We start from the raw sequence: 16825 nt of genomic DNA on the forward strand, positions 1-16825 counted from the left end.
TTATTAATATTTCTATTTGGTGTCCCTCCCAGTAGGTAGCACTAAAAACAACAACCTTGTTTGCCTTAAACTTTCCATACATGTTCTCCCCAGATGCTCCAAAGCTTCCCTCTGTGTCAGTGAGTCCCTCTGCTGAGATAGTGGAGGGCAGTTCAGTGACTCTGACCTGCAGCAGTGATGCTAACCCAGCAGCTAATTATACCTGGTACAAGGAGAATGAAGACTCACCAAAAGCATCAGGACAGAACTTCACCATCACTGACTTCAGAGCTGAACACAGTGGGAATTATTACTGTGAAGCCCAGAACAGAAGAGGACGTCATAACTCCACCTTACATCTGACTGTTGTGGCAGGTATGTTTGTCTTTGAGCATCACCTCGCAAAGTGATTTACAAATCAGACCCTACCAGTAAGGTTCCAGCACAGTTTAACTAATAACTGAATCTCCATTTCTAGAGAAATCAACAATGATAATAAATATCATCAGGTTGACTCTAGTGGTTGTGACGCCGATTCCTCTGCTTCTGTTCTGTCTGTGGATGAGGTGAAACTATAAGAATGAACCAGTTCATTACTGATCTTTTACTTTGAATATTTACTTTGCTAGTTTTGGAGTTGTCAATTAAAATATTTGTTTATTTGTTTTTTGATTTAAATCAGGAAGAAGAAAACTCTGAGCTACACCACGGAACCAAAGGAACCGATAGAGACTATAGAGGTGAGAAAGCTGCTGGGCTACAGTGACAGAACTTACTCTACCAGGGTTGTAATTTGTTGGCTTATACATTCAGAGGTAAAGAGCGATTTAAGGAAACAAATTTGGTTTAAACATGTCTGGGTATATTTTAATATAAAATCTAACTGTATCCAAACCATTTCTGAGGCCTTTGACTCTCATCTTGTTTTTTTCCCCATCAGTTGGAGTCTGATTGTCCAATGCCTAAACCTTGAATCAAAAAGGAATGTGAATTTCTTCAGAAGTACAGCGTTGAAGTACTCCAGTGGAGAACAGGGGGATATGGAGGAACTCCAAATATTTTACTTTTTACTTTTTATTAGCAGCACAGGTAGTCAGCAATAGCATAGCAGAGGATTTAAGTAGAATGTAAGCTGTAGTTTTACCTGTCCAGGTACATTACATACGCTCAGGGTTTAACATATTATGAATATTAAATAAATGGTATTTTTACTTTTTATGTAATAATTTGCTTTTATGAAAAACTGATTGCCCTTTCACATTACACCTGTCCTGGCAGAGAAAGTCAATAAAGTCTTTTCAAAACCAATCCTTCTCACTCTTCAGTCGTCACATATAGACCATAGACCGTATATAAAAGTTTGGCCGGTAGGGCGCCGCCATATAGATTTTTTTTGCAACGTGACCATATTTGGACTAAACGGTGGAGCTAATGGCCGTGTGTGGAGCTTCTTAGCTGTCTTAGCTAGGGGCATCTGTAATTCACGTTAACAGGACTGACAATTTTGTCTTGCGAACAACAGTCTAAAACTAGATGTACTCACCAGAGAAAGTGAACAGCCAACTCCTAATACGCTTTTTCAACAGCGCTGGTTAAATTTACACAGTACCATCGGTACGAGTCACTCTAACCTGATTGACAGGTCGCCATCACAGATGATCCCACCCTGAAAGCATACTCTGCTTTATGGTCTATTTTCCTCTAAATGGGACCATAATTTACTAAATGAACATTATGTTATATTGAAGAAGACTTCAAACTAGCGATTGAGACCATAAACTCATTAGGAAAGTGTTTACTGAGGAATAAATAAGCTGAGAAGTAGCCTCATTTTACCTTATTACATTATTTCTAATGGAGCCGGAATTCATTTTGCAACCAGAAGAGTCGCCCCCTGCTGGCTATTTGATAGAATGCAGGTTTAAGGGACTTCCACATTCGATTTGCATATCAGACTGGAAGCTTCCCGCTTGATATAGACGCATGGTGAAGACCTCTTGGTGTCAGTTTACTGTACTGTGAAGCCCCTTATCATCATAGTTCAACACACGGGGAATCCCTGTGTGATTCATCAACACTAAAAGCAGGTGTACGATATAAATAAAAAGTCCTAGTAAGGAGGTGGTTGGGGCTGGCTGGTGTGCGAAGCCAGTGTTTGTTTACTGTGTGAAACAACATTAATGGTTTTTAGTAAAGTTAAGTAGGTTACGTAGCTATTTTTACCCAAACTATGACGTTTTCCTGAACCTAAGCAAATACTTTTGGTGGCTAAACTTAACCAAATTGCAATGTTTCACAATGTAAATCCTGTGCTGTTTCACAACGTTAACCACAAATTTTATTTTGAAAGTCTAACCAGATGTTGCATATTTATTGTTGCTAACTTGTTTGTAGAGCCCTACACATCAAAATTATACTAACAGAGTAGGAATACTTCTAAGGATTGTGATTATGGCTAGGAAAGTGAGATGAGACATGAAATGATATATACAGCTGCTGGTCATATAATTAGAATATCATCAAAAAGTTGATTTATTTCAGTAATTCCATTCAAAAAGTGAAACTTGGATATTATATTCATTCATTATACACAGGCTGATATATTTCAAATGTTTATTTCATTTAATTATGATGATTAAAACTGACAACTAATGGGGTGTTGTGAGCTGAAATCCACAAACAGTATTCTAATGTAGGTGTGTGAGGGAGCAGATCTGTAGAGAGCAGGGATACATCTTTTCAAACAAGAAGAATTAATTGTGCTTCCTGATATTCTCTGTGTTACAGTGGTGCAGGGTCTGAATAACTCGGGAGAGGCTTATACTGAGATCTGTGCCCTAAAATCACTTGAAAAAGCATTATCAAGAGCTGACTCAGAATATGCAGGTCATGTGGACTCTCACTGTGATAAAAACGACTGCACTCTAAGAATCACAGACCTGAGAGAGAGGGGATGAACCAGAATTGGTTTACCCTGTGTTAACTTCAGCCATTTTAGCTACTGAGTGAAGCATCACACTTAAATTTGATCCTTGTTTGGAGTTGCGCTTGCGCAGTACCTATTTAAGGACTCCTGGCCAATCAGAAGCAGAGTAGGGCTGGTCCTGACAAGCTGGTAACAAAGCTTTCGGTTCAGCTGTTCCCAAACCAGCTTTGCAACATAGACTGGAGCAAGAGTTTCAGTAGTAAGTTTTGAATTTGTAACAAATTGATCTTTCATATAACATTTTAACTATGTGCACTGTCTCTACATCACAGTAACAACTTTATTTGCATTGACTGCCTAATGTTTGGTAGTGAGGATGGCTGTGGGGGGAGGCAGCGAGTGGACGTTTGTGTGCTGCAGCTCAGTGTGTTTCTCCACCATTGTTTTTGAGGGCGTGCCTGGCTAGCCGCTAGGATTCACCTTACTTGTGGGGTCCAAACCAGCTTTGTAGGGACCAAAATGTGGGACCACAGAGGTTTAAAGAACTATTTGAGGGTTCAAGATTTGGTTTTCGGGTTCAGGTTAGAATTGGTTAAGGGCAGTTGTGACGGTTAAGGTAAGGATAAGGGGCTAGGGAATGCTTTATGTCAATGAGATGTAAGCAACATGCATTTCTTATTAAGCTCTACAGTAACACATTCTGCTCTGTTACTGCTGTGAAAGATGGAGCTGGACCAGTGCAGTATAACGTCAATACACTATATTTTTAAAAAGTTACTGCACGATTTGCAAAACAACTGTAAGAATAATAAAGATTATAAGAACAATACTAATAACTTCAGTCATTTCAACTTGAGGACTTGAGATTTACAGACATTCATCTGTTTATGCATGTTAATAATGTAATGAGGAAGAAAGTCAGGGCGGCTTTTAACACCTCAATGTCTGTTTTAACACAAGTGTACCAAGCACAGAGACAAACTGTCTTCAAAGACAACATTGGCCCATTTTCATTAGAAATGTTTATTGTGACTAACTGACATACAGGATTTCTCATGTATCTGATCTACCTGCTGATTTAACAGATGTGAGGAGCAGCTATGAGTTTACCAGCAGCAGCGAGTGGATTTGTGGTCTTCCTTCTCTCTGTACAAGGTACTGGACATCTACATTTCTATTATATTATCACACTCAGAATCAGAGGAAGGTTTTTTTTAGGAAATAACATTTGACGTGCGATGATTTGCAATGTGGTGTGATCCCTGCAACACATGATGTAGGAGCCAAATGTTTGTTCAATTTTTGTTTGGTCACTAGGTGGTGCTCTAGGCTCAACTATATAAGCGAGGGGGCAACAGGTAGTCGTCAGGTGTTGACCCCGGAAGGGCAAACAAGTTTTTGACTGCTATGGCGGAGTTTGTTTGAATGCTGTTGCCGTGTTATTTTTTGAGTCTTCGTGCTTGTGGACTTTGTGCACCTTTCGTCTGTGTGGAGGACAATAAATTGGTGATATTGCAACGACTATGATCCGAAATCCCTGGATTAATGAACATGAGACGACCTTTCAGACCCTCATGGTTTTGTTTTTTTGGATAAAACATGTTTATTTTTGATATATGACCCAAGTGAATTTCCAGGCTCTTGGCTCTTTTTACTACGTCGTTCTGAAGCCTGGTCCTGTATTAGTTTTGATTATTGAAGAACGTTTATGTGGGATGTAGCTCAACATAGTCCTTGGAAAAATCATACTTAACTACTGACCAACAATTTAAAATACACTTTTTTTGTCTTTTGATAAAGAAGTTGGGACACAGCAAATATGGTCTTAAGTTTCCACCATGTAACACTATTTTTATTTTAAGGTGCAATTGGTGCTCAGTATAACATTGTTTGTTTGCTTGTTCCCTAATACTTCATAAGCCTTTTTATTCTTGAAAATGTCATTGTCTATAGTTTCTTAAACGCCAGGGGGTTAAGAAATATAACTAAACGTAAAGCTTTATATTCATTTGTTAAACAGCTGAACACAGATTTTTCATTTTGTCAGGAATCTCACTCAAACTCAAAGGAGGAGAATTTTTGGAGATCCCAGTGGGGGAACGATTTATGGTTTTCTCACTGCTCAGAAAGATCAGCTGGAGTCTTAACATTTCACACAGAGATACAGATCCAAAAGGTCATTTGATCTGCCAAGTGGTTGGTTACAACAAGATTGTTTAAATCATTTTCAACATCTATGGGTACAATTCTAATTTAGAAAATATCCAATTATTTGTTAAAATAGAAAATAGACTAAAGCATTGGCTAACAAAATTTCCAAATTCTCACATTTTACTTGGAGGAGACTTTAATGTTACTCTAAATTCTGAGATTGACAGATGGCCACCTACAAAAGATAACAATAGAAATGCTTATTTTAAGCTTTTTATGGACAGGTATGATTTAACTGACGTATGGAGAACTAAATTCCCGATATAGTTTCTTTCTGAATAGACTTCTGGTTAGTATCAAAAAGTATTAAAGAGCCGGATATCTCAGTTAACATTCTTCCCTGTCCCTTAAGCGATCATAAAGCAGTATTCATTTCTATTAAATTATTTTCAGATAATGCTTATAAAGCCAGTTACTGGAAACTAAATAATTCTCTTCTTAAAGTGGTGAGGTTAAACAGAAAATCCCACAGCTGATTAAATATTTTTTTAACAAAGCTGTGGTGGAAAATTTGTTTAGTGTTAATTGGGAGTTATTTAAATATGAATCAGCAAAATGCCTAACGAAGCTTGGTAGAAATCTTGCTAAAATGAGAAAATTAGAGGAACAAAGAGTTTTCACAGGCATTTCGGTAATGTCTCAAATATCACCAGACGTCTTAACAGAGGAGGAGAAAATAGAAATTAATCTACAAGAGAGCCTGGATAAAATATATAAAAATAAGGCAGAAGGAGCTTTTATAAGGTCTCGGAAACAGTGGTTAGAAGAAGGGGAACAGAATTCTTCATACTTCTTCAAACTGGAAAAGTATCATGCAAAGTTGAATACCATTAATGAGTTAAAAATTGGCAACTCTATAAGTGATGATCAGCATTTAATATCTCATTTTTGTTCCTCCTTTTATGAAAAATTATATACCTCCAGAATATTCTGACGATGATGCTTCAATGTTCCTCAATTCTCTACAAAATACCCCTCGACAACTCAGAGAGGGATTTTTGTGACCTCCCCTTATCCCTGGCAGAAGTCAGTCAATGTTTAGAACTGTAAAAGACGACAAGTCCCCTTGGACAGATCGTCTGAATTTCATAAATTGTTTTCCCAGCAGATGGTGCCCTTCTTACTGCAGGTATTTAATGAAAGTATGAAAGCCAAAACCTTACCATGGAGTATGACTCAAGGTTTGATTACTTTAATCCCTAAACCACACAAGGACTTACTTTATATCGATAATTGGCGTCCAATTAGCCTATTGAATAATGATTACAAAATGTTGGCCTTGATCTTTGCTAGAAGAATAAAAAAAGTATTAGATTCTATAATTGATGAAGCCCAATCAGGCTTTATGCCTAAAAGGCATATCTCCAACAACATTAGATTAGTATAGATTTAGTTGACTTCACATTTAATTTCAGACGACAGCTTTTTGTTTTTCTTTTCAAGGCTTTTGATACAGTCGAACATAATTTTCTTTATCATTCAATCAAGAAGTTTGGCTTTGGGGATTTCTTTTGTGATGCAATCAAGACTCTGTATAGTAATGCAAATGGTTCAATTAAACTTAAAAATAGACAATAATTTTTAATCCAATTTAGGTTGATTCGTTAACATTTATCTGGATCAGTGTCCTTCAATCGCGCTCATCCTCAGCGTCATCCGTGCATCCAGTTCATGTAGTGATTTCGACATTTCTTCTAAACCTTAAAAAATGTGAACTACTGGCTCTTAAAGATTGTGATGTTGAGTTAATTGCTAATATTCCTGTGAAAAGCTCTATTACTTACTTAGGTATTGTAATTGATAAAAATGAACACCAAAGATGCAAGAATAACCTCACTCCCATTGTTGAAAACATGAAGAAGAAATTTAACCTGTGGCTATTACGTGATCTGTCTTTGAAAGGCAGGATTTTACTCTCAACGGCCGAAGGAATATCAAGAGTAACATACGCTGCTCTATCTCTCATATATATATATATATATATATATATATATATATATATATATATATATATAAATAAATAAAATCAACAAATGTGCAAAACCATAGATAAAATCCTTTATGATTTTGTATGGAAAAATCGCAATCATTATCTGAAAAAGTCTGTTTGAATGAACAGTACAGTAAAGGTGGCCTTAGCTTTCTTGACTTTACTACCTTAAATTTCACTTTCAAGATTAATTGGATTAAGTGGTATTTAAATTGCCCAACCAGTATGTGGAATTTTATTCCCATTATGTCTTTTCTTCACTTGGTGGTCTCCAGTTCTTGTTGGTATGCACTTATAATAATGAAAATATTCCTCTGAAACTTTCTTCGTTTCACAAACAAATGCTACTGGCTTGGTCCCTAATTTACAAGCACAACTTCACTCCCCATAGGTTTTATATCTGGAACAACAGATATATTTTGTATAAAACAAATCTATTTTTTTCAGCAGTGGTATGACAAAACATTTTGCTTGTAAATCAATTATTTAACCAACGTGGTCAACTGTATAACTACATTGAATTTATTCATCACTATAGTATCCCTGTTTCACCAAAGGACTTCTCCATCGTCTTTGATGCGATACCTTCAGCTGTCATCTCACTTTTCAAAGGTTTTAATGGATCTGATGATTCCCCAACACTGGTAGATGTGAAGAAAACAACTGTTGGGAATATCTGTTTTTCGCTGCTACCTAAAAGTAAGAATAAGGCCATTCGTCAACTTTTTCAACAGGACATTAGGAGTACACTCGCTGCTGTGTCATATTGGTCTTCATTTGTTGGGAAAAAGTTTGGCTTTTGCCACACAAGTTTTTTTTAACCAATCAGTCAAAGAGATCTCATTCAGAATGCTTCACAGATTTTATCCCACTAACTGATACCTGCAAAAACTGAAAAAGGACTTGGACATCAGCTGTACTTTCTGGGGAGAAATCAATGAAACACTGGTGCATTTATTTTGGTCTTGCCCACGTACCAAGAAACTTTGGAGTAAAGTTTCTCAATTTATTGTTGTCCATATTTACCCTCACTTTGCATTGCGGTGGGAAAATGTATTGTTTGGATTCACTAAACATGACAAAAAAATTATATTCAGAATATTATGTGATAAATGTACTTTTAATTTTATTTGCACAAGTCAAAATTCTTAAAAAAGAAACCAAGCTTTTTGGAGCTAACATTAAGCACTATGTTCTTTCAATATCTGAGTGTAAAAACAAAAAAGCTGTTAAATCATATGACCTCTGTAAGCTTTACAAGATATTTATTTAAATTGTTCTTTTGCTTTTGTTAAAATTATACTTTCCTTTCCATAACCCTTGACCTCCCTGGTCTATTTGATATGGACTTTACTGATGTACAGAAAATGTTGTTTTCCTGCTGTATATCCTAATTTTGAATAAAGTTTTGGAGAAAAGAAAAAGCCATTAGCACAGTATTAGACTGGCTACAATACATGACATTCACTTTGCTTTATTTAAATTGAAAATTACATTTACAAGATGACCAAGAAGACCAATTTAAACATTTCAAACTGAAGTATACAAGGTATTGATTATATACAATCAGAATTGTGTATTTCGTCTTTTTAAAGCTATTATTAGACAATGTTTTAAAAAATGATATGACAAAATTTACCTTTACTTCATTCCTTAACACAGCTATAATTTCATCTTTCACCTTTAAAACAGTCATGGAAATAGGCCAAAATTAATTTGCTCAGACGATGTGTCTGTTTTTTCTACATATCACACTATACATACAGTACGATTTTTCAGTGTTTCCATTCACACTCAACTGCAGCCTGACCACCGAAAGGAAAGCTACTGATCAAAGCAGACAATTTTTTGAATGAATTACCCCTTTCAAATATTTAAATCTTCAATTTTTCCCATTCTGTTCAGTAAATTAAGTTATAACTAAAGTTCAGGAACAAGACTACACCTCTCTCTCTCACTATTCCAACTGCCAATGCTTCACTCATTTCATCCACATCTTTAAAAGTTATTTATAATGTTAGCTCACCTTGACATGGATTATGAGTTGGTTCTCAGCCCCTCAGACTATGATCCACACCATTATCACTCTGTTGTCTCCTAACCTTCTCCGTCCACTCCCACATGGCCAGCCACTCATCCACAGCAACCTCGCTCCGTAGTCCAAGTTCCTCAGCACAGCATTGTCCCTTATTTTTCATCACGCAGCTCCACCCTGACTCCACCAAACATACACAGAAGCCGTTGCTGCCATCACCGATTTCCGGGAGAAATCCGCTCTTCCAGACTCCCAACATCCGACCGCTTGGTCCCTCGATTCTCAGTCCGCAGCCTCACACTGGCCAACCTGCAGCCCCTGATTCTGGCTCCTTCCAAAACCACAACCATCTCCAACTAGATGGTCACCCGACCTTCAGCATGCACTCAAGGAAACGCAAATTTTCTGTTCCTATTGCACCCCCATCCATCCCGCTCCACCCATCAGCAATCCCATGACCACTAGCAATTTCACCTTGGCTTCCGCTGCCCACCCACTTTCAGCCGTGTGCTCCCATTTCGCCTTCTCTTAGACAACAAATCCTCTCAGGTACTTAAATTGACCTTGCACTCCTGTCCCAGCCATCCTTTACACCACCACCACCCCAGGGAGCTCTTAACACCCCCATGGCACGACTCAGCTTAGACATCCCTCCCCTTCACGCTCTAGGGAACTCACAGCCGTAGAATTGGCTCAGCATCTTACCATCTGTTCAGTTTTCCCCAACCGCAGGGCTGAGTTGTACGACTACCTCTCCATCATCTTGGATTTGGCTCTGTAGTTCAGCGTCACAAGTTTTTTCACATATAATGTCCTTTTTGCATCCGAGGCTGCAGGCTGCCTCCCACCAACATTGCACAGCCACGTGAGCCAGAGCTCATTCTCGCTTAGTCCAGCAACACAATTTTTCAGGAATCATAAAGCAATATATGCCTCTACAGACATGCTGGGTTTCTAGCTACTCCGGCCACAACCCAAACCAACCCTCTCCATCCCTACCTTCTCATCCCCTTCATCCCTCCCCCTTGACCCCTCCATCCGATCCTTCTTTATATAATAAACTACTTCTTAGAGCTCACAACTGGTGGGGTCTTTAGTTAATGGAATGATTTTTATACCACTCCTTTCTCTCTCACTAATCCAACCACCCGTGCCTCTCTAATCCAGTTACCTGCACATACTTCTCTCTAATTTGTCTCAGTTCTCACATTCGTCCCCCCAAACTCCATTTCTCTCTTCTCTCAATGGACAGCACTGTGGCCTGAAACAAGAACTACCTGGTTTAAGACCTCGGTCATCCCAGGCCTTTCTGTGACCTTTTTGCATGTTCTCCCTACGTTTGCGTGGGTTTCCCCCAGGATCTCCGAAATCCTCCAACCACAACGTTATAATTAATAATAATTTTTTAAATTTGAATTTATTTATTTTTTATTTGAATATTCCTCCATAGCTCTGTTCATTTTGGCATAAACCAGATACAACTTCATTTATGTACCGTTGTACCCATTTGTAAAACAAACATTACAAAGTCCCCAACACAGAGTGACTTAAGCTTAAGCTCTGTTAAACTGTTTTTTGGTTACTTTTCTGCAACCACCTCTTCACATTCAAGTCTGTCTCCTGATGTTTGAGTCTGACTGTAGTTTCTGATGTGCTCTGTGTTACAGTGATTCAGGGTCAGTATGGCTGGGGAGTGACTTACACCTCTACTCAGATCTGTGCCTTAAAAGGATCAACAGTGGAAATAAGCTGCACCCTCACATACCCATCCAGAAGAAATTACCGTGTTACTACAGTTGAGGAAACATTCTGGTTTACTAAACTGCAAGATAAAGAACCTGTGGATCTGAAAACAGACTCAAGATACGCAGGTCGTTTGCAGTACAGTTGTTCTAACAACATCTGCACTCTGAGAATCACAGACCTGAGAGAGAGCGACTCAGCTGAGTACAAGTTCATGTTCATAACAAACCAGCCAGATCGAAGATATACTGGTTCACCTGGAGTCACTTTGTCTGTCAGAGGTAACATTTTCATTCATATGTTATATTTTCAGCATCTATGTACCGATAATTTAAATGTGTTGTGTGTATATTTTTGAATGTGGATGTTGACAGTTTTGTCTAAAATAACATTCCTGTTCCTTCACAGATCCAGGTCTCCAAGTGCAGGTGAGCAGATCATTCTATTCCACTAAGTCAGAGCTGAAGTGTCACAGCAGCTGTCATCTACCTGATCATCTTTCCTACGTCTGGATCAAGAATGGACAGAAAATTGAGGAAGAAGCACCTTCTTATTCAGACTACTTTTATCCTGAGGACAGCTATTCCTGTGCCCTTAAAGGACATTTTCCTTCTCCATCAGTGTGTGAGTTCACTCCACAATCTTCTAATAATGTGACGCTGTTTTGAACATTTTAGCTGATGTTCTTTATCATGACTTCATGTATCTTTTAAAATAAAATGAATGTGCTGAATAGTGATCCTGATGGGAAATAATTGTTTGTGTGATTAACTGATTACATGATTGTCATAATGTTCTATTGTTTATATCTCTGTGTGTGATTCAGTTCCACATAAAGAACAAATATTTCTGTTTTTTCTTCCCAGATCTCCAGGTTCAGGTGATCAGATCAACAGTCTACAAGAATTATACTGAGGCAGAGCTGCTTTGTCACAGCAGTTTTAATGGACTGTTTCAGCGGTGTTAAAATACAAATTAAAATTTTCACAGTATTATAGTCTTCTAGATGATAATATAAACACAGCAGCATTATTTATAGAAATTAAAAAAATACCACCATAGAAATCAGTATTCAGATACATGCTGTCAGGGACATGCACAGACATTTTGGTGGGCGGGGCCTCAAGTTAAAAAAGGGAACTTCTCATAATTATTTATTAAATTATTTTTTAAACCAAACATTAAATATATTAACACAACTCTGACTTTCTTACCAAGTTATTTTAAATTCCTCACACTCATGCAATTGTTTCTAGAAAATAATCAGTTCAAACAGAGACCGTGGTCTTCTTTAGTATTCATGTACGCACACACACACACACACACACACACACACACACACACACACACACAATAACTGATGGTGTCATAGACTTAGTTTCACATTTGAGGGAGGGCTGTCTGTATCATGTAAAGATCTATCAGCATACAACAAACTAATAGAATGGATAGTTATTAGATGAGGAGTCTACGATCAAAATGATGAAGTTACTGCTTAAGTCAGGAAACTTTCTGGCAGCTGCTCAAGCCCCTTTTAATGTCTATGTGTGCACGTGCCTGCATGTTGTGATATAACTCATAACTCTTATGTCAAATTTCAGTGATTCAGGAATATTAGACGTATAACATTTTTCATTAAGACAGGATGCATATTGTTAGTCTGTAACTTTAAATTTTTCATGGTAAAGCTTTAAAATGGAGTTACCAGTCTCTGAAGATTTGTTGCCGACAGACTCGACAGACAGACGGTCTTTAGTAGTGGGAAATCTGAAACACATAAGTGCTGCTACGACCACTGACAAATTGTGTTTTTGAAAATACCAAATGATTAAAGGCTTGCTATTGGCTGTCAGTTTCAACAAACAGGATTCAGACCTGGGACAGATCCAGAATCAGCACTATGGACATCCACTTTGTCAAATACTAGAGAATCAAAAAGACACAAACAGAGAAATTTTATGAAAATAGTCAATCGTCTATAACATAGTCTAGCATTTCAGTAATTCATGTTTATACCTTCTACAGATGCTCCAAAGCTTCCCTCTGTGTCAGTGAGTCCCTCTGCTGAGATAGTGGAGGGCAGTTCAGTGACTCTGACCTGCAGCAGTGATGCTAACCCAGCAGCTAATTATACCTGGTACAAGGAGAATGAAGATTCACCAAAAGCATCAGGACAGAACTTCACCATCACTGACTTCAGAGCTGAACACAGTGGGAATATTACTGTGAAGCCCAGAACAGAAGAGGACGTCATAACTCCACCTTACATCTGATTGTTGTGGCAGGTACGTTTTTACCTGGCTGATTAACAGAAGACGATCTCCTGGCAAAGTGATGAACAAATTCTGCTAATGAGGTCCAGCACAGTTTATCTAATAACTGTCTATCTCCATTTCTAGAGAAATCATCAGTGATAATAAATATCATCAGGTTGACTCTGGTGGTTGTGACGCCGATTGCTCTGCTTTTTTTCTGTCTGTGGATGAGGTGAAATAAGAATATAAGAATCAACCAGTTCAATCACTGATCTTTTACTTTGAATATTTTCTTTCATAGTTTTGAGTTATAGATTAAGAGGAACAAACATCAAACAAACATCAAACTCGAAGCTAAGTAAATCACAGCATGTACAGTCTATATTTAAACAGTGAAATCAAACAGAAGCCCAGCTCTATCACAGTTTGCTAGTGTTGCAGTGGCTGAATAAACAACTCTGCAGTTTGATCATCATTTCAGTTTCCTCTCACTGCTGCAGAGGGCGACAGTGTACAGAAAGTTTTGGATTTATGTTTATTATTCAGAAAGAAAAGTTTGTAATTATCATTAATGAATAAAAATAAAATGTAAATCTTTTTTTTGCTCTGACTTATTTCTTACAAATATCCTAAAATCAGGATCATTTCTTGGTTGAGAAATTGTATAAAATGCTTGTGCACCTCAGCCTAAAATGAGGTTCTGGGAAAGTTAGGACAATTTTCTAGTCTGCAAAGGTTTATAAATACAGACCCTGTCCCATCATAGCAATAATATGTCTTTCATAGAGATTGAAGAGATTTATCTCTATCCTGTGTCTTCACAGTATAATGAAATGTGTTGCTTTCATAGTAAAGTCTTGCTGGCAGCAGCCAAAGCAACACATCTCTCTGTCTCTCACTTTAAGATGTACTTTTACACTTTTTTGTGATCAGCAACATTATTAGACATGGAAAACTTGTCTGTTAAACTATTGGTGCATTGACCACAATGAAGTGACATCCATTATTTTCTGAGATTTACTGTGTAGTTTTCAAGAATAGCATGGCTATAAGATAGATAAGATTATTTATCTGGAGGGAAATTGTTGTGCAGCAGCTGCAATGCAAAATAGGAACAAATGCAAATATAAAATAATAAATAAAATATCAATAATGTGCAATTCCAAAATACCCAACATATCAGGTGACCTGTAGGGATCACACTTGGTGACATATACAGTGAGGAAAATAAGTATTTGAACACCCTGCTATTTTGCAAGTTCTCCCACTTAGAAATCATGGAGGGGTCTGAAATTGTCATCGTAGGTGCATGTCCACTGTGAGAGACATAATCTAAAAAAAAAAAAATCACAATGTATGATTTTTTAACTATTTATTTGTATGATACAGCTGCAAATAAGTATTTGAACACCTGAGAAAATCAATGTTAATATTTGGTGCAGTAGCCTTTGTTTGCAATTACAGAGGTCAAACGTTTCCTGTAGTTTTTCACCAGGTTTGCACACACTGCAGGAGGGATTTTGGCCCACTCCTCCACAGATCTTCTCTAGATCAATCAGGTTTCTGGGCTGTCGCTGAGAAACACAGAGTTTGAGCTCCCTCCAAAGATTCTCTATTGGGTTTAGGTCTGGAGACTGGCTAGGCCACGCCAGAACCTTGATATGCTTCTTACAGAGCCACTCCTTGGTTATCCTGGCTGTGTGCTTCGGGTCATTGTCATGTTGGAAGACCCGGCCTCGACCCATCTTCAATGCTCTAACTGAGGGAAGGAGGTTGTTCCTCAAAATCTCGCAATACATGGCCCCGGTCATCCTCTCCTTAATACAGTGCAGTCACCCTGTCCCATGTGCAGAAAAACACCCCCAAAGCATGATGCTACCACCCCCACGCTTCACAGTAGGGATGCTGTTCTTGGGATGGTGCTCATCATTCTTCTTCCTCCAAACACTGTTAGTGGAATTATGACCAAAAAGATCTATTTTGGTCTCATCTGACCACATGACTTTCTCCCATGACTCCTCTGGATCATCCAAATAGTCATTGGCAAACTGAAGACGGGCCTTGACATGTGCTGGTTTAAGCAGGGGAACCTTCCGTGCCATGCGTGATTTCAAACCATGACGTCTTAGTGTATTACCAACAGTAACCTTGGAAACGGTGGTCCCAGCTCTTTTCAGGTCATTGACCAGCTCCTCCCGTGTAGTTCTGGGCTGATTTCTCACCTTTCTTAGGATCATTGAGACCCCACGAGGTGAGATCTTGCATGGAGCCCCAGTCCGAGGGAGAATGACAGTCATGTTTAGCTTCTTCCATTTTCTAATGATTGCTCCAACAGTGGACTTTTTTTCACCAAGCTGCTTGGCAATTTCCCCGTAGCCCTTTCCAGCCTTGTGGAGATGTACAATTTTGTCTCTAGTGTCTTTGGACAGCTCTTTGGTCTTGGCCATGTTAGTAGTTGGATTCTTACTGATTGTATGGGGTGGACAGGTGTCTTTATGCAGCTAACGACCTCAAACAGGTGCATCTAATTTAGGATAATAAATGGAGTGGAGGTGGACATTTTGAAGGCAGACTAACAGGTCTTTGAGAGTCAGAATTCTAGCTGATAGACACGTGTTCAAATACTTACAGTGGGTACGGAAAGTATTCAGACCCCTTTAAATTTTTCACTCTTTGTTTCATTTCAGCCATTTTCCAAAAATCAAAAAAGTTCATTTTATTTCTCAGTAATGTACACTCAGCACCCCATCTTGACAGAAAAAAACAGAAATGTAGAAATTTTTGCAAATTTATTAAAAAAGAAAAACTGAAATATCACATGGTCATAAGTATTCAGACCCTTTGCTCAGTATTTAGTAGAAGCACCCTTTTGATCTAATACAGCCATGAGTCGTTTTGGGAAAGATGCAACAAGTTTTTCACATCTGGATTTGGGTATCCTCTGCCATTCCTCCTTGCAGATCCTCTCCAGTTCTGTCAGGTTGGATGGTAAACGTTGGTGGACAGCCATTTTCAGGTCTCTCCAGAGATGCTCAATTGGGTTTAAGTCAGGGCTCTGGCTGGGCCATTCAAGAACAGCCACGGAGTTGTTGTGAAGCCACTCCTTCGTTATTTTAGCGGTGTGCTTAGGGTCATTGTCTTGTTGGAAGGTAAACCTTCGGCCCAGTCTGAGGTCCAGAGCACTCTGGAAAAGGTTTTCGTCCAGGATATCCCTGTACTTGGCCGCATTCATCTTTCCCTCGATTGCAACCAGTCGTCCTGTCCCTGCAGCTGAAAAACACCCCCACAGCATGATGCTGCCACCACCATGCTTCACTGTTGAGACTGTATTGGACAGGTGATGAGCAGTGCCTGGTTTTCTCCACACATACCGCTTAGAATTAAGGCCAAAAAGTTCTATCTTGGTCTCATCAGACCAGAGGATCTTATTTATCACCATCTTGGAGTCCTTCAGGTGTTTTTTAGCAAACTCCATGCGGGCTTTCATGTGTCTTGCACTGAGGAGAAGCTTCCGTCGGGCCACTCTGCCATAAAGCCCCGACTGGTGGATTGCTGCAGTGATGGTTGACTTACTACAACTTTCTCCCATCTCCCAACTGCATCTCTGGAGCTCAGCCACAGTGACCTTTGGGTTCTTCTTTACCTCTCTCACCAAGGCTCTTCTCCCCCGATAGCTCAGTTTGGCC

General features: G+C 38.7%; 2 long non-coding RNA genes across 2 annotated transcripts; both read left to right on the top strand.

The window, feature by feature from the left end:
- The first annotated feature begins 301 nt into the window (after positions 1–301).
- LOC119899187 lies at positions 302–1287 on the top strand. The gene is made up of 4 exons (XR_005443741.1): positions 302–354; positions 458–545; positions 662–719; positions 920–1287. It is a non-coding gene; the product is annotated as an uncharacterized LOC119899187 (long non-coding RNA).
- An 11820-nt stretch (positions 1288–13107) lies between these two features.
- LOC119899198 lies at positions 13108–13736 on the top strand. Its single transcript, XR_005443745.1, has 2 exons — positions 13108–13169; positions 13284–13736. It is a non-coding gene; the product is annotated as an uncharacterized LOC119899198 (long non-coding RNA).
- Positions 13737–16825: the final 3089 nt, after the last annotated feature.

Source organism: Micropterus salmoides, unplaced genomic scaffold (assembly GCF_014851395.1).
Source record: "Micropterus salmoides isolate LMB-PRFRI ecotype aquatic unplaced genomic scaffold, ASM1485139v1 Ms_hic_scaffold_1, whole genome shotgun sequence".
In the NCBI taxonomy this organism is placed as follows: Eukaryota; Metazoa; Chordata; class Actinopteri; order Centrarchiformes; family Centrarchidae; genus Micropterus; species Micropterus salmoides.